The 23280-nt window shown below is 40.9% G+C and overlaps 1 protein-coding gene across 8 annotated transcripts in view; it reads right to left on the bottom strand.

Moving 5' to 3' along the window:
* Positions 1-22733, bottom strand: part of CSNK1G1 (casein kinase 1 gamma 1) — a 158742-nt gene extending 136009 nt beyond the window's left edge. For 4 of the 8 annotated variants that reach the window (XR_004348363.1, XR_004348362.1, XR_004348361.1 and 1 more), the window contains exon 1: positions 22552-22732. The gene's annotated coding sequence lies outside the window, so the exon portion shown is untranslated. The other 4 variants (XR_004348364.1, XM_032622135.1, XM_032622133.1 and 1 more) reach the window with 4 other exon arrangements.
* Between the last annotated feature and the right edge of the window lie 547 nt (positions 22734-23280).

The raw sequence follows: 23280 nt of genomic DNA, 5'->3' as shown, positions 1-23280 counted from the left end.
AAAAAGTAGGATTACCATATGACCCAGCAATTCCATTCCTAGGTACATATCCCAAAGAACTGAAAACAGGTATTCATACAAAAACTTGTATCTCAACATTCATAGGAGCACTATTCACAATAACCAAAAGGTAGAAACAACCAAAAATGGCCATCAACTGATGAATGAATAAACAAATGTGGTATAGCCATACAATGGAATATCATCCAGCCATAAAAAGAAACGAAGTGCTGATACATGCTACAACATGGATGGGCCTAGAAAATGTTATGCTAAGTGAAAGAAGCAGACACAAAAGGTCACATATTATATGATTCCATTTGTAGGAAATATCCAAAATAGGTAAATCCATAGAGATAGAAAGCAGATTAGTGTTTACCAGGAGCTGTGAAGAGAGAGGAACGGGGAGTAACTGCTTAACAGGTTTGGGATTTTTCATTTGGGGATGATGAAATGTTTTGAAACTAGATAAAGGTTATGGTTACACAATACTGTCAATGTAGCAAATGCTACCAAATTGTGCGCTTTAAAATGGCTGATTTTATATTATGTCAATTTTATCTCAATGAATAAGAGGGTGATAGAACAGAACTGATAACATCTTATGAAAACAATTACCCAAACATGTTATTTTTCTGTTTACTGCTTCCCAACTAAAACAAAATAGCACTTAAGTATTTCTTAAACTGTCTTAAGATGTTCCTGACCTTTTTCTAAATCACAATATCTCTCTAGAGAGGGAAGAGTGGTATTACAGAAAACTTCTCAGGCATAATTGACTCAAAGACTTATTTACTCTAAAATCTAAAAGATATTTTTTAAAAGATGGATGAGGTTTTAAACTCACTCACCATGAGCAAAAAGGCCAAACAAAACTCAGAAACTCAGCTATCCCAAGTTACTTTAAACTTTTTACCTAAAGAGTACAATACAAAAATTTCTGTTGATTACTTCTCATAATCACTTTTACAATATAGTTTCAAATGGGCTAAATGACTTGCCCTGGTACCCACTGTAAGCACTACTTCCCTTCTGACAGTCACTTTCCCCTTGCTATCTGTCACCTAGGGCTGAAACTTTTGAGTCTTCCTTATCTCTTGGTTTCTAGTTACTATGAGCTGTTTCTTCAAGAGACTTCTGAGGTAGAAGTACTTAGCTTGACATCTGTGTCTCCCACTTATCAATAGTGTGAAAGTTGGAGGTAACCTTTCTTTGCCTCACTTCCTGTCTGTATAATGGGAATAACAGCCACACCTCAGTGGCTTGCTGTGAGAATGAGATAATGTATACAAAGCATTTAGCAAACTCCCATTATATAAACACTAAACAAACTGCCATCACTATTATTACTGTTCTGTGTTTTCACTAATATTTCCCGAGAACAGGCCCTCCCTGCTGCTAGATTATATCCACTAGATTATGTCTGCACCTCCTCAACTGGCTTCCTTCATTCCTCTTTCAGTAGTCCAAAGGATTCTGCACATCATAAACAGATTTACCTTGTACATACAAATACATCCTGTTACTCCCCAGCTTAAAAAACCTTCAATGGGTCTGTACTTATTACGACATCAAATCTAACATTCTCTGCCTTTCATTATCCTCTGTTAACAGCTGTTTTCAAACTTTAGCGTACATCAGAATCATCTGGATTGCTTGTTAAAAACATATTGTTAGAACCCACCCCCGGAGTTTCCAATTCAGTAAGTCTGGAGCAGAGCCTCAGAATTTGCTTTGTAATAAACTTCCAGGTGATTCTGATGCTGTTGGTTGAGGAACCACACTTTGAGAAGTGAGAAGTACTGCTTAAAATATGACCCCCTTCTGCCTCCTTAATCTTAGTTCTTCCTACTCCCTAACCAGTACATACGACTTTCATTAGTTTCACAGGCTGTGCCCAATTCTCCCTCCCTGAGTTAACTTTGCTGCCCCAAAAGACTTTCTTGCTTGCCCAAATCATAACCATCCTTTAAGCCTGCACATTATAATCATCTTGGGAAAGTTTTTAAAAACGATGGATGGGGGAATTCCCTGGCAGTCCAGTGGTCAGGACAAGGGCGCAGGTTCAGTCTCTGGCCAGGGAACTAAGATCCCACAAACTGTGGCACGCCACCCCTTCCCACCCCCACCAAACAAAACAAAACAAATAAAATTGTGGATGTCCCACACCTGAGATTCTGATTCAACTGATCCTGGGACAAGTTGCCCCAAGTGATTCTAATAAGCAGGCAAAGTTGAGATCCACTACTTGACCTTCAATCTCCTTCTGACCAGAATTATGAACGCTCACTAAATTTTCTTCCCCCTAAATTCCTACAGTGTTACCAGATTATATCATCAAGTTTGCACTTAGTTACATATCAAACTGTTACTCTCTTTCATTTTTTTTTTTTTTTTTTTTTATGCGTTACGCGGGCCTCTCACTGTTGTGGCCTCTCCCGTTGCGGAGGACAGGCTCCGGACGCGCAGGCTCAGCGGCCATGGCTCACGGGCCCAGCCGCTCCGCGGCATGTGGGATCCTCCCAGACCGGGGCACGAACCCGTGTCCCCTGCATCGGCAGGCGGACTCTCAACCACTGCGCCACCAGGGAAGCCCCTCTCTTTCATTTTAAATTCATTCTCACACTTGATCAATGATCACATCTTTAATTTCTATATTACTACAATACTAGTATGGTAATAATACACAGTAGGAACTCAGTGTTTACTTCCTCACTGACTGTGGATTCAAATTGGAATTCAAAGCTTTGAGTATTTCTACTCTATATACAATTCAGGAAACTATACTCCTTCTTTTATACTCTGCAACAAACTCATTTTGTTACTGAGTCATTTAACTCCTTCCTTCCCCAATAAATAAATTGGAAAAAAAATACTAATGCATCAAAATGCTGTGGAGAATAATAAAATGATTAATAGAATCATAATGGCTTCAGAGTTGCTTCCTTAGAGCAAATAGCCTTTTCTAAATCCATTAAGGACTGTTTCAAAACAGTTAAAGAGAATCAAAGCACACATATTTAAAGATGCTGAAGCTCTGAATAGTTCTATGATTTGTTTTCTCAACAGATGTGCATCCTTCAAGCCCTGAATTCACCAGATGCATATTAAATTAATCTGTACTTTCAGTTCTATATAACACTCCATGCTAGTTTTATAAATATACCACCACATAAAGCAGAATTCCATAGTTCCTTTATGACATTAAATATTAACAGATTACCTACACTGTGCAAAGAAAAAATACATTAAGATTCATTTTAGGGACTTCCCTGGTGGCGTAGTGGTTAAGAATCCACCTGCCAATGCAGGGAACATGTGTTCAAGCCCTGGTCCAGGAAGATCCTACATGCCGCGGAGCAACTAAGCCCGTGCGCCACAACTACTGAGCCCACGTGCCACAATTACTGAAGCCCATGCTCCTAGAGCCTGTGCTCTGCAACAAGAGAAGCCACCGCAATGAGAAGCACATGCACCGCAACAAAGAGTAGCCCCCACGCGCAGCTACGAAGAAGACCCAACGTAACCAAAAACAAATAAATAAAATATAAATAAATTTATTTTTAAAAATTAACAGATTATCTCCACTGTGCAAAGAAAAAATACATTAAGATTCATTTTAGGGACTTCTCTGGTGGCACAGTGGTTAAGAATCTACCTGCCAGGCTTCCCTGGTGGCGCAATGGTTGAGAGTCCACCTGCCAATGCAGGGGACACGGGTTCGTGCCCAGGTCCGGGAAGATCCCACGTGCCGCGGAGTGGCTAGGCCCGTGAGCCATGGCCGCTGAGCCTGCGCGTCCGGAGCCTGTGCTCCGCAACGGGAGAGGCCACAACAGTGAGAGGCCCGCGTATCGCAAAAAAAAAAAAAAAAGAATCTACTTGCCAATGCAGGGGACACGGGTTTGATCCCTGGTGTGGGAAGATCCCACATGCCACGGAGCAACTAAGCCTGTGTGCCACAACTACTGAACCCGTGTGCCACAACTACTGAAGCCCACATACCTAGAGCCTGTGTTCCACGCCAAGAGAAGCCACCACAATGAGAAGCCCATGCACCGCAAGGAAGAGTAGCCCCCGCAACTACAGAAAGCCCATGTGCAGCAATGACGACCCAACGTAGCCAAAAATAAACAAATTTTTTAAAAAAGATTCATTTTAATACAGCCAAATATGTGCTTGCTAAATATAGGCTATAATATCTTCATTATTTTTGAATTGGCTATTTCTATCTAGAATGTGAAAAATAACAAATTTGCTCTTAAGATCCAGTGACACCTGGTATTTAAAGAAATACTAACTCAACACTTCAGAAATTAACCAGGATTTCAACTAAATACCTGAATTCTAATACTGTAGAAGTTTAATTGTCTACTTAAATTTCCTGGAAATTTTACATCTTATACAATCATTATTTCTTCATTAACTAAAGAGAACGAATTAGTGTATTATATATGTCAGGAGACCTGGGTTCCAGTGTGACTCATTAGCTATACAATCTAGATCAAGTCTCTTAGTCTCTCTGCACTTAAGTAGTCTCAGCTGTAAAATGAAAAAGTCTAACTAGACCATTTCCAGGTTTTCTTTTACTTTATGATTCCATAATCCATGAAACTCAAGAAACATAAGCATTAACCAGATGGATCCCATTAAAGACAAAGCGAGCTTACGTATTGATTGACTTGGAGAGCAGCTATCTTTGGAAAACCTAAGTGCTTTCACACAAACACATCATTCCTCGTGTCTGTTTTTATTTAACTAGGTGAAAAAGCAAACAAAATCCATCAAACATGGAGTTATTAAACAATTTTTGCATCATACTAAAGATGACTGGAATATTTGGATGTCACAATACCAATTAAGTTAACATGTTTAGAAAACAGAAGGTGTCCTAGAAATCCAGACAGGACAATTTTAAAGCCAACTGAAAGAGGATTCTAACAATTACTACTCAGGCTATGTGATAAACAGTGCCTCAGGACAGCATTCTATTGCTTTTAAAATAGATATTTCCACTCTGAATCCAAACTGGAAATATCAGGCAACTACAGCAGTACCCATGATATCTCTTCCTACTCAAACGTTGCCAGCTCAAGTTTCTAGATGGCCTTCAACAAATGTAACAGGAAGAAGCAAATACTGAAGATGGCAGCCAAGAAATGTGTATAGCTGAAACCTGCACAACTATAAAATGTAAGTGGCAAAGGATCTTAACTTTAGTGACAGTTCAGAAATCCTGAATTTAGATCGCCTATCAAGCCCCTTTACCAGCTGCAACTGTCATGTGAACAGTACCACATTTAGCTCACACTTCCTAATGCCCAATTACATATCTCAAAGAATTAAAGCACCTGTCAATTAACACCTAATGACCTAGTATCAATCTTTTTGAAAGGGAAACTTGAGACTCTGAACAATGCTTCCAATTACATCTCATTGTTAGAAAAATCTCTTTTCAAAACTACCCCCAGGAATTATTTCATACATTAAGTTTCTAAAAAAGAAAAAAATACTCAAGGTTTGGGGTGTGAGGGAGGGATAAATTGGCAGAGCACAGAGGACTTTTAGGGCATTGAAAATACTCTGTAATGGGCCAATATCACTGATGAACATAGATGCAAAAATCCTCAACAAAATACTAGCAAACAGACTCCAACAGCACATTAAGAGGATCATACACCATGATCAGGTGGGGTTTATTCCAGGAGTGCAAGGATTCTTCAATATACGCAAATCAATCAACGTGATACACCATATTAACAAATTGAAGGAGAAAAACCATATGGTCATCTCAATAGGTGCAGAGAAAGCTTTTGACAAAATTCAATACCCATTTATGATAAAAACCCTGCAGAAAGTAGGCATAGAGGGAACTTTCCTCAACATAATAAAGGCCATATATGACAAACCCACAGCCAACATCATCCTCAATGGTGAAAAACTGAAAGCATTTCCACTAAGATCAGGAACAAGACAAGGTTGCCCACTCTCACCACTCTTATTCAACATAGTTTTGGAAGTTTTAGCCACAGCAATCAGAGAAGAAAAGGAAATAAAGGGAATCCAAATCGGAAAAGAAGAAGTAAAGCTGTCACTGTTTGCAGATGACATGATACTATACATAGAGAATCCTAAAGATGCTACCAGAAAACTACTAGAGCTAATCAATGAATCTGGTAAAGTAGCAGGATACAAAATTAATGCACAGAAATCTCTGGCATTCCTATACACTAATGATGAAAAATCTGAAAGTGAAATCAAGAAAACACTCCCATTTACCACTGCAACAAAAAGAATAAAATATCTAGGAATAAACCTACCTCAGGAGACAAAAGACCTGTATGCAGAAAATTATAAGACACTGATGAAAGAAATTAAAGATGATACAAATAGATGGAGAGATATACCATGTTCTTGGATTGGAAGAATCAACACTGTGAAAATGACTCTACTACCCAAGGCAATCTACAGATTCAATGCAATCCCTATCAAACTACCACTGGCATTTTTCACAGAACTAGAACAAAAAAGTTCACAATTTGTATGGAAACACAAACGACCCCGAATAGCCAAAGCAATCTTGAGAACGAAAAATGGAGCTGGAATAATCAGGCTTCCTGACTTCAGGCTACACTCCAAAGCTATAGTAATCAAGACAGTATGGTACTGGCACAAAAACAGAAATATAGATCAATGGAACAGGATAGAAAGCCCACCTTCATGAAGAACCTAGGGGTAAGACAGGAATAAAGACACAGACCTACAAGAGAATGTACTTGAGGATATGGGGAGGGGGAAGGGTAAGCTGTGACAAAGTGAGAGAGTGGCAGGGACATATATACACTACCAAACGTAAAATAGATAGCTAGTGGGAAGCAGCCGCATAGCACAGGGAGATCAACTCGGTGCTTTGTGACCACCTAGAGGGGTGGAATAGGGAGGGTGGGAGGGAGGGAGACGCAAGAGGGAAGAGATATGGGAACATATGTATATGTATAACTGATTCACTTTGTTATAAAGCAGAAACTAACACACCATTGTAAAGCAATTATACTCCAATAAAGATGTAAAAAAAAAAAAAGAAAATACTCTGTATATTAAAAGGATGAATAATTGTTACTGTACATTTTTCCAAACCCATAGTAAGTACAGAACAAAGAATGAACCCTAAATTAAACTACAGACTTTGGGAAATTATGATTTGTCTATGTAGGTTCATCAATTATAACAAATGTACCACTTGGGTAGGGGATATTGATAATGGGGGAGGCTATGCATGTGTGGGAACACATATGGGAAATCTCTGTACCTTACTCTTAGTTTTACTGTGAACCTAAAACTGCTCTAAAAAGTAAAGTCGTTTAAAAAACACCACATTAACATTTTTAGAATAGAAAACATCTTAATAAAACAACTGGACAGGGACTTCCCTGGTGGTGCAATGGTTAAGAATCCCCTTTGGCAGGGGACACAGGTTTGATCCCTGGTCTGGGAAGATCCCACATACCGTGGAGTAACTAAGCCCATGCACCACAACTACTGAGCCTGCGCTCAAGAGCTCGCAAGCTGCAACTAGTGACCCCACAGGCCTAGAGCCCATGCTCAGCAACAGGAGAAGCCACCGCAATGAGAAGCCCATGCACTGCAACAAAGAGTAGCCCCCCCCACCACAATGAGAAAGCCCATGCGCAGCAACAAAGACCCAATGCAGCCAAAAATGAATAATAAATAAATAAAATTAAAAGAAAAACAGAACTGGACATCCTTGTGCAATAATATGAATATAGACACAGTCCTTAAACCTTCTACAAAAACTCAAATGGATCTTACAACTCAGTGTAAAATGCAAAACTATATAAACTCTCAAAGATAGCATAGGAGAAAATCTATGTGCCCTTGGGTTTGGCAATGAGTTTATAGATACAACACCAAAAGCATGCTCAATGAAAGAAAAACTTGTAAAGCTGGACTTTATTAAAACTAAAAACTTTCATACTATTAAAGACACTGCTAAGGGAATAAAAAGACAAGCCACAGATTGGAAAAAAATATTTGCCAAAAATATAACTGATAAAGGATTCCTATCCAAAATATACAATGAACACTTAAAACCCAACAATAAGAAACAATTTAACAATGGGCAAAAAGAGCTGAACAGGCATCTCACCAAAGAATATACATAGATGGCAAACAAGCATATAAAAAGGCAGTTCAGGGGCTTCCCTGGTGGAGCAGTGGTTGAGAATCCGCCTGCTGATGCAGGGGACACGGGTTCGTGCCCTGGTCCGGGAGGATCCCACATGCTGCGGAGTGGCTAGGCCCGTGAGCCATGGCTGCTGAGCCTGCGCGTCCGGAGCCTGTGCTCTGCAATGGGAGAGGCCACAACAGTGAGAGGCCCGCGTACCGTGAAAAAAAAAAAAAGGCAGTTCAACACTGTATGTCATTAGGAAATTACAAATTAAAACACCTATTAGAAAGGCTCAAGTACAAAAAAATGACGATATCAAATTCTAGCAAGTACTCAGAGCAACAGGAACACTCATTCATTGGTGATGGGAATGCATATAACCACTCCGAAAGACAGTTTCACAGTTTCCTACAAAATTAAACATAGTCTTATCATACAACCCAGCAATCACACTTGTTCTTTACCCAAAGGAGCTGAAAGCTTACGTACACACAAAACCCTGCACATGCCACCCCCCCCAAAAAAATGGAAGCAACTAAGATGTCCTTCTATAGTTGAAGGGATAAACAAACTGTTACATCCATATAATACAAAATTATTCAGCAATAAACGGACAGAAGCTAGGAGACTGGTACAAGATGGCGGAGTAGGACATGCACTCACTCCCTCTTGAGAGAACACCGGAGTCACAACTAACTGCTGAACAATCATCGACAGGAAGACACTGGAACTCACCAGAAAAGATACCCCACATCCAAAGACAAAGGAGAAGCCGTAATGAGATGATAGGAGGGGCACAATCACAATAAAATCAAATTCCATAACTACTGGGTGGGAGACTCACAAACTGGAGAACACTTATACCACAGAAGTCCACAGAAGTCCACTGGAGTGAAGGTTTTGAGCCCCACGTCAGGCTTCCCAACCTGGGGTTCCAGCAACGGGAGGAGGAATTCCTAGAGAATCAGACTTTGAAGGCTAGTGGGATTTGACTGCAGGATTTTGACAGGACTGGGGAAAACATAGGCTCCACTCTTGTAGGGCACACACAAAGAAGTGTGTGCAGCGGGACCGAGGGGAAGGAGCGGTGACTCCATAGAAGACTGAACCAGACCTACCTGCTAGTATTGGAGGCAGAGGCAGGTGGTGGCTGTGGCTCACCATGGGGACAAGGACACTGGCAGCAGAAGTTCTGGGAAGTACTCCTTGGCGTGAGCCCTCCTAGAGTCCACCATTAGCCAAAGAGCCAGGTAGGCTCCAGTGTTGGGTCGCCTCAGGCCAAACAACCAACAGGGAGGGAACCCAGCCTCACCCATCAGCAGACAAGCAGATAAAAGTTTTACTGAGCTCTGCCCTCCAGAGCAACACCCAGTTCTACCCACCAGTCCCTCCCAACAGGAAGCTTGCACAAGCCTCTTAGATAGCCTCATCCACCAGAGGGTAGACAGCAGAAGCAAGAAGAACTACAATTCTGCAGCCTATGGAAGGAAAACCCCATTCACAGAAAGATACACAAGATGAAAAGTCAGAGGACTTTGTATCAGATGAAGGAACAAGATAAAACCCAAGAAAAACAATTAAATGAAGTGCAGATAGGCAACCTTCCAGAAAAAGAATTCAGAATAACTATAGTGAAGATGATGCAGGACCTCGGAAAACGATGGAGGCAAAGATCGAGAAGATGCAAGAAACGTTTAACAAACACCTAGAAGAATTAAAGAATAAACATCTAGAAGAATTAAAGAACAAAGAGAGATGAACAATGCAATCACTGAAAAGAAAAATACACTAGAAGGAATCAACAGCAGAATAACTGAAGCAGAAGAAGGGATACGTGACCTGGAAGACAGAATGGTGGAATTCACTGCTGCTGGAACAGAATAAAGAAAAAAGAATGAAAGGAAATGAAGACAGCCTAAGAGACCTCTGGGACAACATTAAACGCAACAACACTTGCATTATAAGTGTCCCAGAAGGAGAAGAGAGAGAGAAAGGACCTGAGAAAATACCTGAAGAGATTATAGTTGAAAACTTCCCTAACATGGGAAAGGAAATAGCCACCCAAGTCCAGGAAGCACAGAGAGTCCCAAGCAGGAGAAACCCAAGGAGAAACACACTGAGACACATAGTGATCAAACTAACAAAAATTAAAGACAAAGAAAAATTATTGAAAGCAAAAAGGAAAAACGACAAATAACATAAGGGAACTCCCATAAGGTTAACAGCTGATTTCTCAGCAGAAACTCTACAAGCCAGAAGGGAGTGGCACGATATATTTAAAGTGATGAAAGGGAAGAAACTACAACCAACATTACTCTACCCAGCAAGGATCTCATTCAGATTCGAGGGAGAAATCAGAAGCTTTACAGACAAGCAAAAGCTAAGAGAATTCAGCACCACCAAACCAGCTCTACAACAAATGCTAAAGGAACTTCTCTAAGTGGGAAACACAAGAGAAGGAAAAGACCTACAATAACAAACCTGTAACAATTAAGAAAATGGTACTAGGAACATACATATCGATAATTACCTTAAATGTGAATGGATTAAATGCTCCAACCAAAAGACACAGGCTCGCTGAATGGATACAAAAACAAGACCCATATATATGCTGTCTACAAGAGACCCACTTCAGACCTAGGGACACATACAGATTAAAAGTGAGGGGATGGAAAAAGATATTCCATGCAAAAGGAAATCAAAAGAAAGCTGGAGTAGCAATACTCATATCAGATAAAATAGACTTTAAAATAAAGACTGTTACAAGAGATAAGGAGGGAGACTACATAATGATCAAGTGATCAATCCAAGAAGAAGGTATAACAATTATAAATATATATGCACCCAACACAGGAGCACCTCAACATATAAGGCAACTGCTAACAGCTATAAAAGAGAAAATCAACAGTAACACAATAATAGTGGGGGACCTTAACACCTCACTTACACCAATGGACAAATCATCCAAACAGAAAATAAGGAAACACAAGCTTTCAATGACACAATAGACCAGAGAGATTTAACTGGTATTTATTGGACATTCCTCCAAAAACAGCAGATTACACTTTCTTCTCAAGTGCACATGGAACATTCTCCAGGATAGATCACATCCTGGATCACAAACCAGGCCTTGGTAAATTTAAGAAAATTGAAATCATATTAAGCATCTTTTCTGACCACAGCGCTATGAGATTAGAAATCAATTACAGGGAAAAAAACGTAAAAAACACAAACACATGGAGACTAAACAATATGTTACTAAATAACCAAGACATCACTGAATAAATTAAAGAGCAAATCAGAAAATATCTAGAGACAAATTACAATGAAAACACAATGATCCAAAACCTATGGGATGCAGCAAAAGCAGTTCTAAGAGGGAAGTTTATAGCAATACAAGCCTACCTCAAGAAACAAGAAAAATCTCAAATAAACCATCTAAACTTACACCTAAAGGAACTAGAGAAAGAAGAAGAAACAAAACCCAAAATTAGTAGAAGGAAAGAAATCATAAAAATCAGAGCAAAATAAATGAAATAGGAACGAAGAAAACAATAGCAAAGATAAATAAAACTAAAAGCTGGTTCTTTGAGAAGATAAAAAAAAATTGATAAACCTTTAGCCAGACTCATCAAGAAAAAGAGGGAGAGGACTCAAATCAATAAAATTAGAAATGAAAAAGAAGTCACAGCGGACACCACAGAAATACAAAGCATCCTAAGAGACTACTACAAGCAACTCTATGCCAATAAAATGGACAACCTGGAAGAAATGGACAAATTCATAGAAAGGTATAAACTTCCAAGCCTGAATGAGGAAGAAATAGAAAATATGAACAGACCAATCACAAGTAATGAAATTGAAACTGTGATTAAAAATCTTCCAACAGGGCTTCCCTGGTGGCGCAGTGGTTGAGAGTCCGCCTGCCGATGCAGGGGACGCGGGTTCGTGCCCCGGTGTGGGAGGATCCCACATGCCGCGGAGCGGCTGGGCCCGTGAGCCATGGCCACTGAGCCTGCGCGTCCGGAGCCTGTTGCTCCGCAACGGGAGAGGCCACAACAGTGAGAGGCCCGCGTACCGCAAAAAAAAAAAAAAAAAAAAAAAAAAAAAAAAAAAAATCTTCCAACAAACCAAAGTCCAGGACCAGATGCCTTCACAGGTGAATTCTATCAAACATTTAGAGAAGAGCTAACACCCATCCTTCTCAAAGTCTTCCAAAAAATTGTAGAGGAAGGAACACTCCTAAACTCATTCTATGAGGCCACCATCACCCTGGTACCAAAACCAGACAAAGATACTACAAAAAAAGAAAATTACAGACCAATATCACTGATGAATATAGATGCAAAAATCCTCAACAAAATACTAGCAAGGGCTTCCCTGGTGGCGCAGTGGTTGAGAGTCCGCCTGACAATGCAGGGGACACGGGATCATGCACCGGTCTGGGAAGATCCCACATGCCACAGAGTGGCTGGGCCCGTGAGCCATGGCCGCTGAGCCTGCGCATCCGGAGCCTGTGCTCCGCAACGGGAGAGGCCACAACAGTGAGAGGTCTGCGTACCGCAAAAAAACAAAAAAGAAAAAAAATACTAGCAAACAGAATCCAACAACACATTAAAAGGATCATACAGCATGATCAAGTGGATTTATCCCAGGGATGCAAGGATTCTTCAGTATACGCAAATCAATCAATGTGATACACCATATTAACAAATTGAAGGAGAAAAACCATATGATCATCTCAGTTGATGCAGAAAAGGCTTTTGACAAAATTCAACACCCATTTATGATAAAAACTCTCCAGAAAGTGGGCATAGAGGGAACCTACCTCAAAATAATAAAGGCCATATATGACAAGCCCACAGCAAACATCATTCTCAATGGTGAAAAACTGAAAGCATTTCCTCTAAGACCAGGACCAAGACAAGGATGTCGACTCTCGCCACTATTATTCAACAGTTTTGGAAGTCCTAGCCACGACAATAAGAGATGAAAAAGAAATAAAAGGAATACAAATTGGAAAGGAAAAAGTAAAACTGTCACTGTTTGCAGATGACATGATACTATACATAGAGAATCCTAAAGATGCCACCAGAAAATTACTAGAGCTAATCAATGAATTTGGTAAAGTTGCAGGATACAAAATTAATGCACAGAAATCTCTGGCATTCCTATATACTAACAATGAAAGATCAGAAAGAGAAATTAAGCAAACAATCCTATTCACCACTGCGACAAAAAGAATAAAATACCTAGGAATAAACCTACCTAAGGAGGTAAAAGACCTGTACTCAGAAAACTATAAGGCACTGATGAAAAAAATCAAAGATGACACAAACAGATGGAGAAATATACCATGTTTTTGGATTGGAAGAATCAATATTGTGAAAATGACTATACTACCCAAAGCAATCTACAGATTCAATGCAACCCCTATCAAACGACCAGTGGCATTTTTGCAGAACTAGAATAAAAAATCTTAAAATCTGTATGGAGAAACAAAAGACCCCGAATAGCCAAAGCAGTCTTGAGGGAAAAAAATGGAGCTGGAGGAATGAGACTCCCTGACTTCAGACTATACTACAAAGCTATAGTAATCAAGACAATATGGTACTGGCACAAAAACAGAAATACAGATCAATGGAACAGGATAGAAAGCCCAGAGATAAACCCATGCACCTATGGTCAATTAATCTATGACAAAGGAGGCAAGGATATACAATGGAGAAAAGACAGTCTCTTCAATAAGCAGTGCTGGGAAAAATGGACAGCTACATGTAAAAGAATGAAATTAGAAAACGCCCTAACACCATACACAAAAATAAACTCAAAATGGATTAGAGACCTAAATGTAAGACTGGACACTATAAAACTCTTAGAGGAAAACATAGGAAGAACACTCTTTGACACAAATCACAGCAAGATCTTTTTTGACCCACCTCCTAGAGTAATGGAAGTAAAAACAAAAATAAACAAATGGGACCTAATGAAACTCAAAAACTTTTGCAAAGCAAAGGAAACTACAAACAAGATGAAAAGACAACCCTCAGAATGGGAGAAAATATTTGCAAACAAATCAACAGACACAGGTTTAATCTCCAAAATATATAAACAGCTCATGCAGCTCAATATTAAAAAAACAAACAACCCAATCCAAAAATGGGCAGAAGACCTAAATAGACATTTCTCCAAAGACGACATACTGATGGAGAGGAAGCACATGAAAAGCTGCTCAATATTAGAGAAATGCAAATCAAAACTACAATGAGGTATCACCTCACACCAGTTAGAATGGGCATCATCAGAAAATCTACAAACAACAAATGCTGGAGAGGGTGTGGAGAAAAGGGAACCCTCTTGCACTGTTGGTGGGAATGTAAATTGATACAGCACTATGGAGAACAGTATGGAGGTTCCTTAAAAAACTAAAAATAGAATTACCATATGACCCAGCAATCCCACTACTGGGCATATACCCAGAGAAAAACATAATTCAAAGAGACACATGCACTCCAATGTTTACTGTAGCACTATTTACAATAGCCAGGTCATGGAAGCAACCTAAATGCCCATCGACAGACGAATGGATAAAGAAGATGTGGTACATATATACAATGGAATATTACTCAGCCATAAAAAGGAATGAAATTGGGTCATTTGTAGAGACATGGATGAATCTAGAGACTGTCATAGAGTGAAGTTAGTCAGAAAGAGAAAAACAAATATTGTTTATTAACGTGTATATGTGGAACCTAGAAAAATGGTACAGATGAACTGGTTTGAAGGACAGAAATAGAGACACAGATGTAGAGAACAAACATATGGACACCAACGGGGGAAAGTGGTGGGGGGAGGGGTAGGTGGTGGTATGAATTGGGAGACTGGGATTGACATATATACACTAATATGTATAAAGTAAATAACTAATAAGAACCTGCTGTATAAAAAATAAATAAAATTCAAAAATTCAAAAAAAAGAAAAAAAAGGACAGGAGCTATCAAGCCACAATAAGACATGGAGGAACCTTAAATGCATATTACTAAGTAAAAGAAACCAATCTAAAACAAAGCTACAGGGACTTCCCTGGTGGTGCAGTGGCTAGGAGTCCGCCTGCCAACACAAAGGACACGGGTTCGATCCCTGGTCCAGAAAGATCCCACATGCCACAGAGCAACTAAGCCCGCGTGCCGCAACCACTGAAGCCCGAGCGGTGCAACAAGAGAAGCCAGTGCAATAAGAAGCCTGCGCGTCGCAACGAAGACCCAACGCAGCCAAAAACAAACAAACAAACAAAAAACCTACATACAGACTTCCCTGGTGGCACAGTGGTTAAGAATCTGCCTGTCAAAGCAGGGGACATGGGTTCGAGGCCTGGTCCATGAAGATCCCACATGCCGCAGAGCAACTAACTAAGCCCGTGTGCCACAACTACTGAGCCTGTGCTCTAGAGCCTGTAAGCCACAGCTGCTAAACCCACGTGCCACAACTACTGAAGCCTGTGCCTGGAGCCCATGCTCTGCCACAAGAGAAGCCACTGCAATGAGAAGCCCACACACCACAACGAAGAGTAGCCCCCGCTCTCTGCAACCAGAGAAATGTGCAGCAACGAAAATCCAACACAGCCAAAAATTAATTAATTAATTAATTTTTTAAAAGCTACATACTATATGATTCCAATTGTATGAAATTTTGGAAAAGGCAAACTACAGAGACAGTAAAAAGGTCAGTGTTTGTCAGGAATTCTGGAGGAAAAAGAGGAGGGATGAATAGGTAAAATGGGATTTTTTTCCAGTGGTAAAACTATTCTGTATGAAACTGTAATGGTGGGTACATGTTATTATACATTTGTTATAACCCACAGAACCGTCCAACACAAAGCGTGAACCTAATGAAAACTATGGATAATAATAATGTATCAGTATTGGTTCATTAATCGTAACTAACATAGCACACTAATGCAAGATGTTAATAATGGGGGAGGGACTTCCCTGGTGGCGCAGTGGTTAAGAATCCGCCTGCCAATGCAGGAGACACAGGTTTGAGCCCTGGTCCACAAGATCCCACATGCTGCAGAGCAACTAACCCATGTGCCACAACTACTGAGCCTGCACTCTAGAGCCCGTGAGCCACAACTACTGAGCCCACATGCCACAGCTACTAAAGCCCACGCACTCTAGGGCCTGTGCTCCACAAGAAGAGAAGCCACTGCAGGGAGAAGCCTGCACACCACAACGAAGAGTAGCCCCCACTGGCCACAACTACAGAAAGCCCACACACAGCAATGAAGACCCAACCCAGCCAAAAATAAATAAATAAATGTTTTTTTAAAATGGGAGAAAATGGGGGGGAACTGGTTGGGAATTAAGTGGATATGAAGGGAGATAAAACTCTCCACCTGCTCAATTTTTTTGTAAATCTAAAACTGTTCAAAAAAATAGTCTTAATTTTTTTTAAAAAAGTTGGGCACCCACAATCTCAAAGAGTACCTATTGCTACTTTAAACTACAGAAATCCTAGCAAAGTTGAAAAAAAAAAACTAATAAAATCAAATTTGAATAAGCATTTAAATAAATTTAAATGAAAAGAAATTAACTTTTTCTTTTTTTTTTTTTTTGGCCACGCGGTGCAGTTTGCAGGATATTTCCCAACCAGAGATCGAACCCGGGCCCCCACAGTGAAAGCATGAAAGTGCCAAGTCCTAACCACTGGATTGCTAGGGAATTCCTGAAAAGAAATTAACTTTAATCTCCTTGCCTTTTTATTGGCTTGGTCATATCTCTGCTCACTAGCACATACATCAGAGAGTGACCTCTAGGAAAGAGAGAAGAAATCCAGCTGGGAAACTGCTTCACCACAGTTATGGTTAGCAATCTAGCCTGAAAAACTGAAATTTGGTAATCATCATGGACACTCAAGCGTGCGCGCACACACACACACACACACACAACTTAAAACATTTTCACATCATTCACTGATGCCAACAGACAATTTAAAGTGTATTTATAAATCTATCAAGATGGATGTAATATGTGATACTCTCATTCAGAAGTCCAAAAGTCCTCAATGCCTCTTCTTCTAGGTTAAAGAATTAGAAAGTGAAAACTACAGAAACCAATGTGGTCCAATGCTGTTGTTTCTTAGAAAATTTATGTGACATTTTGATGGAGACACCAAACCGCAGCATTTTGATAGGCTTACCCAGCACCCAGAGGTGTTACACCAAGTTCTCCTTGACAGCCAGGGCAATGGCTACCTGTTCACTCAGCTTCTCTGGCCAAGACAAAATCCAAGAGAATTCCCCTTTCCCCAATATGTCTATGCCTCCATAGTGATGGGTGAGCAATTAATGAAGAACAATTCCCATCCCTGACACCCCAGCCCCTGCCATAACTACACTGCCTACTTGGAGCTTCTGGGTGAGGAACAGACTACAAGGGCAGTTTATCTGTTTTCCCACATCACCAGAACATTCCTATTGAAGACACAGCATGGCTCTCTTCTATCCAGAAGACTCTCTCTTCAGATAATTTCTGGGATATCATACCACTTTTACTTTATAGTTTTTCAAAGATGCCTGGGTCTTTCTGGTCCATGCTAAGTGCCCGACTACTGTAACCTGAACTAGACACATTCTTTTCCAGCTCAGTAAATCCAAAAGCCTGTGCTCAGGAGTATTAAAGATTCAAACTGAAAAGTGACAAGTATGTGCCCTCTGAACTGTGACAAGTATGTGCCCTCTGAACTGTATGGTATCACTTAGATGAAAACTATAGCAATTGGCATAAGGTAAAGGCAAAACTCACTACTCAAAGAGTAAGTTTAAGTGGATTCATCAGTAAATAAAAAAAAACAACAGAAACTTCTCTTCTGGTTGTAGTATCAGAGGAAAAAAAGGATTTATTCTATATCTCCATAATCCATTTTTTTAGCAACTTCTACCAATAAGTGGACTGTGGTGAGCACTAATGACAAGAATGGTTTATTAAGCAAATGATGACAAAGATGTATGAAACTATCTCATGTTCAGATAGTCTGAAATAACAATTACCAATGTCTGTGATCCTTCTGCATAATTCAATATAAAATGCAAGTTCTTTTAGTAACAGGTTCACCGGTATAGCTGAAATTATATAACCTAAATCTACTGAGGGTTTTTATGTAAAAAAAAAAAAAATCTGATAAATTCAAAGCCACAAAACATGAAGGGGTGAGGGAACAGGAATCTGAAGCAGATGGCATCTCTCTAATTTTTTTTCCCCGAGTCCATCTTGAACACAGTCCCAATAATGTCAAAATCCAATTTAGCTCTCCAAATAAGTAACCTACAAAATATAAAATGCTAATTCTGAAGTAAATTCATTCTTTTTTCTTTTTCTTCCCAGCTTCTCAAAGTTTCTATATTAGGCAGAAATGAGCAGAGACAAGTTAGATGTTCAATAGAGAAAAACTATCGTTCCACAAATTCTTACGTTCTTTCATGAAAATCTACTTCCACTTATTTGAAGCCATTGAAGCAGTTTCTATCAAGATTGGTGGTAATAAAATCTGTCTATGATATCAGCCTTTTTTTCTGGATACAATGATTATTTATCTTTATTAGAGAGCAAATCATAGTCCAAAAAGAAATAAGCTCTAAAATAGAAACAAGCTCTGGAAGAATACTCATTTGGTTTGAGGAAAGCACTGCCTGGCATTTTTTAAACATTTCCACAGTAACTCACTCCTGATTTGGCAGCACCAATAAAGTTAACTGTACTTTGTTCATTATATATTCTAGTATGGTATACAAACCTTCCCAATCTTTCCTAAAGTTTTCTGAGATCATCCAAGACACAGACATTAAAGGAAGGTTTAGTCATTTTTAGATTTCCTGACCAGCAAATTCCATAACTGACAATTGCAAAGATCTGTGGAATGGCCACATACTTTGTTTAAGTGGAAAAGGTCACTGAGAAAAGCATTATCTGTAACAGTCTCTATTATTGCCCACATTTTAAATATACCTTTTTCCAGCTAGTATCCTAACTCTTATACCAAAATGAATTATTTATTAAAGTGTTATGAGAAGATAGGGAAAAAAATGGGAACTTCTCATGGCTTTACCAAAGCAAGATAATATCTCAACTTTAAGATTCAAAAGATACTGAAAAATAATGATCCAGGAAGACGCAGTTAAATGCTTACATATACACTAAAGACTTTACAGTGTACAGAAAAGCCACTTAGAACGTTGAATAACCTTATAAAACATGTAGTAAAAACATAATTAGATACCTTATTAATAATCTTAAATATATTCATCCATTTATCAATTTGACCAGTATTTATTCGGTGCCGATTATGTAGCTGCAGTGGTGGATAAAATTTAAAATAGTATTTCTACCTCAAGAAGCATGCAACATAGCTGGACAGTTTTATTTTTTATTTTATTTTTTTTGCGGTACGCGGGCCTCTCACTATTGTGGCCTCTCCCGTTGCGGAGCACAGGCTCCGGACGCGCAGGCTCGGCGGCCATGGCTCATGTGCCCAGCCACTCCGCGGCATGTGGGATCTTCCCAGACCGGGGCACGAACCCATGTCCCCTGCATCGGCAGGCGGACTCCCAACCACTGCGCCACCAGGGAAGCCCTAAAGGAAGTTATTTGATTTTTATCTTTTGAGTATAAAGTACATTAAAAAAATAATAATTAAAAATTACTGGGAATTTCCTGGCTGTCCAGTAGTTAAGACTTGGCACTTTCACTGCGGAGGCCCGGGTTCGATCCCTGGTCAGGGAACTAAGATCCCTAAAGCCACGCAGTGTGGCCCCCGCAAAAAAAAGAAAAAAAAAATTACTAACTTCAAGTTACATCAAAAAGCAAACTACATTAGCTGAAAATCTGGCATATAATAGGTTACAAATAACTATATTGTTTTAAATCTACAAAACAAATGAATATAAAGACTTCAATGATGTGGGCTTCCCCCATGGCACAGTGGTTAGGAATCTGCCTGCCAATGTGGGGGACACGGGTTCGATCACTGTTCCGGGAAGATCCCACATGCTGTGGATCAACTAAGCCCGTGCACCACAACTAGTGAGCCCACGTGCCGCAACTACTGAAGCCCGCATGCCTGGAGCCCGTGCTCCACAACAAGAGAAGCCACTTCAATGAGAAGCCCATGCACGGCAACCTAGAGTAGCTCCCACTCGCTGCAACTAGAGAAAGCCTGCGCACAGCAACGAAGAGCCAATGCAGCCATAAATTAATTAATTGAATTTATTTTTTTAAAAAGTGGGGCTTCCCTGGTGGCACAGTGGTTTAGAGTCCGCCTGCCGATGCAGGGGACGCAGGTTTGTGCCCCAGTGCGGGAGGATCCCACATGCCGCGGAGCGGCTGGGACCGTGGGCCATGGCCGCTGGGCCTGCGTGTCCGGAGCCTGTGCTCCGCGGCAGGAGAGGCCACAGCAGTGAGAGGCCCGCATACCACAAAAAAAAAAAAAAAAGTGATTAGCCTGGTACCTGACCAAAAAAAAAAAAAAGACTATGTTTCTGAGATATATTTCCATATTATCATCACAAATGATTTAAAGGCAGAAATTCATTCCATTTGCATTTATTTTATAGAATATTATACATATAAAAATTCTATAAGTTTTGCTAATAGTTTAAATCTAATTAAGATGAGTCATACTACTTGTGATTTTATTCTTAAAATTATAACTACTTTCTTCTATTTTATGCCCCAATTTTAATTCTCTCCAGACATGTGATGTTAATTAAGATTTATATACATTACTTTTAAAATTTTTTTCTTACCAATCCATATTACACACATCACAAATCTGAGAAAAACCTTTGAAACATTATTGGTCATTTCAGTTAATGCATATATTCTGCTTTATTTTTAAGAGTTTTAAGAAACTACTGATAACTGAATTTCATGCTACTTATGATCAATTTCTAGAAGCTACTGAAAGTCCTGTTGTATATATATGTTTTGGAATATTATCCAGTTCTGTTCCTATCTCAAACCTCATTCCACAAAACTGGGCTACCTTGACTGCATAAGATTACGATTATTAATAATTCATCTTTCAACTGGAAGGTGCTTCCATTTAAAGTGGACTGTAATTTAGATATATTACCCCCCCCTTACAATACTGATTAGAATTTTAACTCGTGTTACTTATGAAGAAACTGAATCTCTGGTAGGTTCCATGACTTGCCCAAGGCCAACAACTAGTCAGTGGCAGTCCCAGTTCAATCCCAGATTTACCTAACCTCAAAACCAATACTTCCACTTAACCACAATTATCTCCTTAAAAGATTATGAGGCAGGCTCAAAAGCAGGGAATCTTGTCTCTCCGAAGGTTCACGCAACTATTCTGAGACATTGATAACCACACAGTACCTACAATTCAGTCACTGATTGAAATATAAATGAAGAGGATCTGTGTGCTTCATTTAAACTAGGTCAAGCTCACTGGCAGGTAAGAAAGATGTTGGAAAAGGCTTGCCTCAACACGTCTTGCCTAGACCTCTGTATCTTTACGGTTCCCCCAGTCTGTTTTTTAAAAACACGCATATCTACCAAATAAGGTTATGCCAGACCAGCTTACAGTTTGCTGGTTTCCAGAACTGCACTTTTCTAAAATAATTTAGACCAAACTTAATATTGAGCTGGGAGACTTGGTTGAATATGTCAATCTGGCACTTTCCGAACATTCGAAGTATCATTTGGGGCCACAAGCCCAGTTCCACCCTCTTTCTTTTACGCTGTGATGCCTACCCACTTGAGGAGGGGGCTACCGCCCCTGTGGGACACCGGGGCAAGAGAGCAGTTAAGGAAGAAGTGGGGGAAGCGCACGGAAGATGGGAGGAGGGAGGTCTCCTTACCCACTCTTCTGCCCTAGCTCTGCCAAGGGCGGCTCCCCACGGTGCCCAGCCGACTCACAATCCCCGAAGCCGGGCTCTGTCCCAGAGGGGTGGGCAGAAAAAGCAGGCAATGGAAGTATGGGATTGCCCCATCCACCCCGCCGGGGTCCATGTTCTCCTTCTGGACCTAGAGGATGCTCCCTCTTTCAGAGCTAAACCTCCAGGTGGCAAACTCCCCGTCCACACCGCCCAAAGTCTTCTGCATCTGAGGGGGCGCCTCCTCCGCAACCTCAACACGGCCACCCGAAACTCTCCGCCAGCCGTCATCCCCAGCTCTTTCCTTCCACCCCCGCAACCCGCCAGGGGCACACACGCCGGCCTGCGCCCCACCCAGGATCTCCGCGCTCCCCTCCCCAAGCCGGAGAAGGGGCCCCCACCACCCCTCAGATACACACACACATCCTCAAGCTCCAGCCTCCCGGATCCCGTCGAAGCCGGAGAGAGTACCTGGCAGTGCTTCGGCGTACAGACGGGGCGGGCGCAGTCCCCTCCCGGAGGCGCCGAGTGCTTCTCTACCCACCCGCAGCTTTGGCTTCCCCAGTTCCCAGGAACCGGAGGGAGGAGAGGTGCGGGAGGGGAGGGGGAAGACGAGGAGCCGAGGGGCCGCAGAAGCCGAACCGGAACCTCTAGCGCTGGCCCCACCCTCGGCCCGGCGCAGAGCACCCTGGCGCTCCCAATAGGACAAACTTAAAGCAGGCAGTGAGAAATAGACACCACCACTTCCGGGTCATCCCCGCTACCGTCCCTCCTTAGCAACCGCGTGGGGTTGCTAAGCGGAAGTGCCTTCAAAGACAACCACCCCCATTACTTATGGGACTAACAGGAGGCAGCTGGGAGCGTGTACTCTTCTTTGGCAACACGCTCTTAGCTTCTGCTCCTGGTCTTGGGCTGAGCACGGGCTTCGCTGCCAAAGTCACGAAGCCAATCCTGCTTTTCCCTTCACCTATACTCCCCCTATCAGACCCCAGCCACTATTTACTCCTGTTCCCTCCCGCCTTGAATCCCGGGCGGACCTATTGGCTCCTGTTAAGGCGCTCTCAGGTCCCTCGTGGGAGTTACTTTCTGGCGGTTTAGCAAGCATCTCCCTCTTGTGGATTTTCAGTTGTGTTTCTACTGAGCTTTTAAAGTCTCCTCCAATGTTATGAAACCTTTTTCATGCACTTCGTTCTCCTGTGA

The sequence above is a fragment of the Phocoena sinus genome, chromosome 2 (assembly GCF_008692025.1).
Source record: "Phocoena sinus isolate mPhoSin1 chromosome 2, mPhoSin1.pri, whole genome shotgun sequence".
NCBI lineage: Eukaryota > Metazoa > Chordata > Mammalia > Artiodactyla > Phocoenidae > Phocoena > Phocoena sinus.
This window is presented reverse-complemented; position numbering and strand designations above follow the sequence as displayed.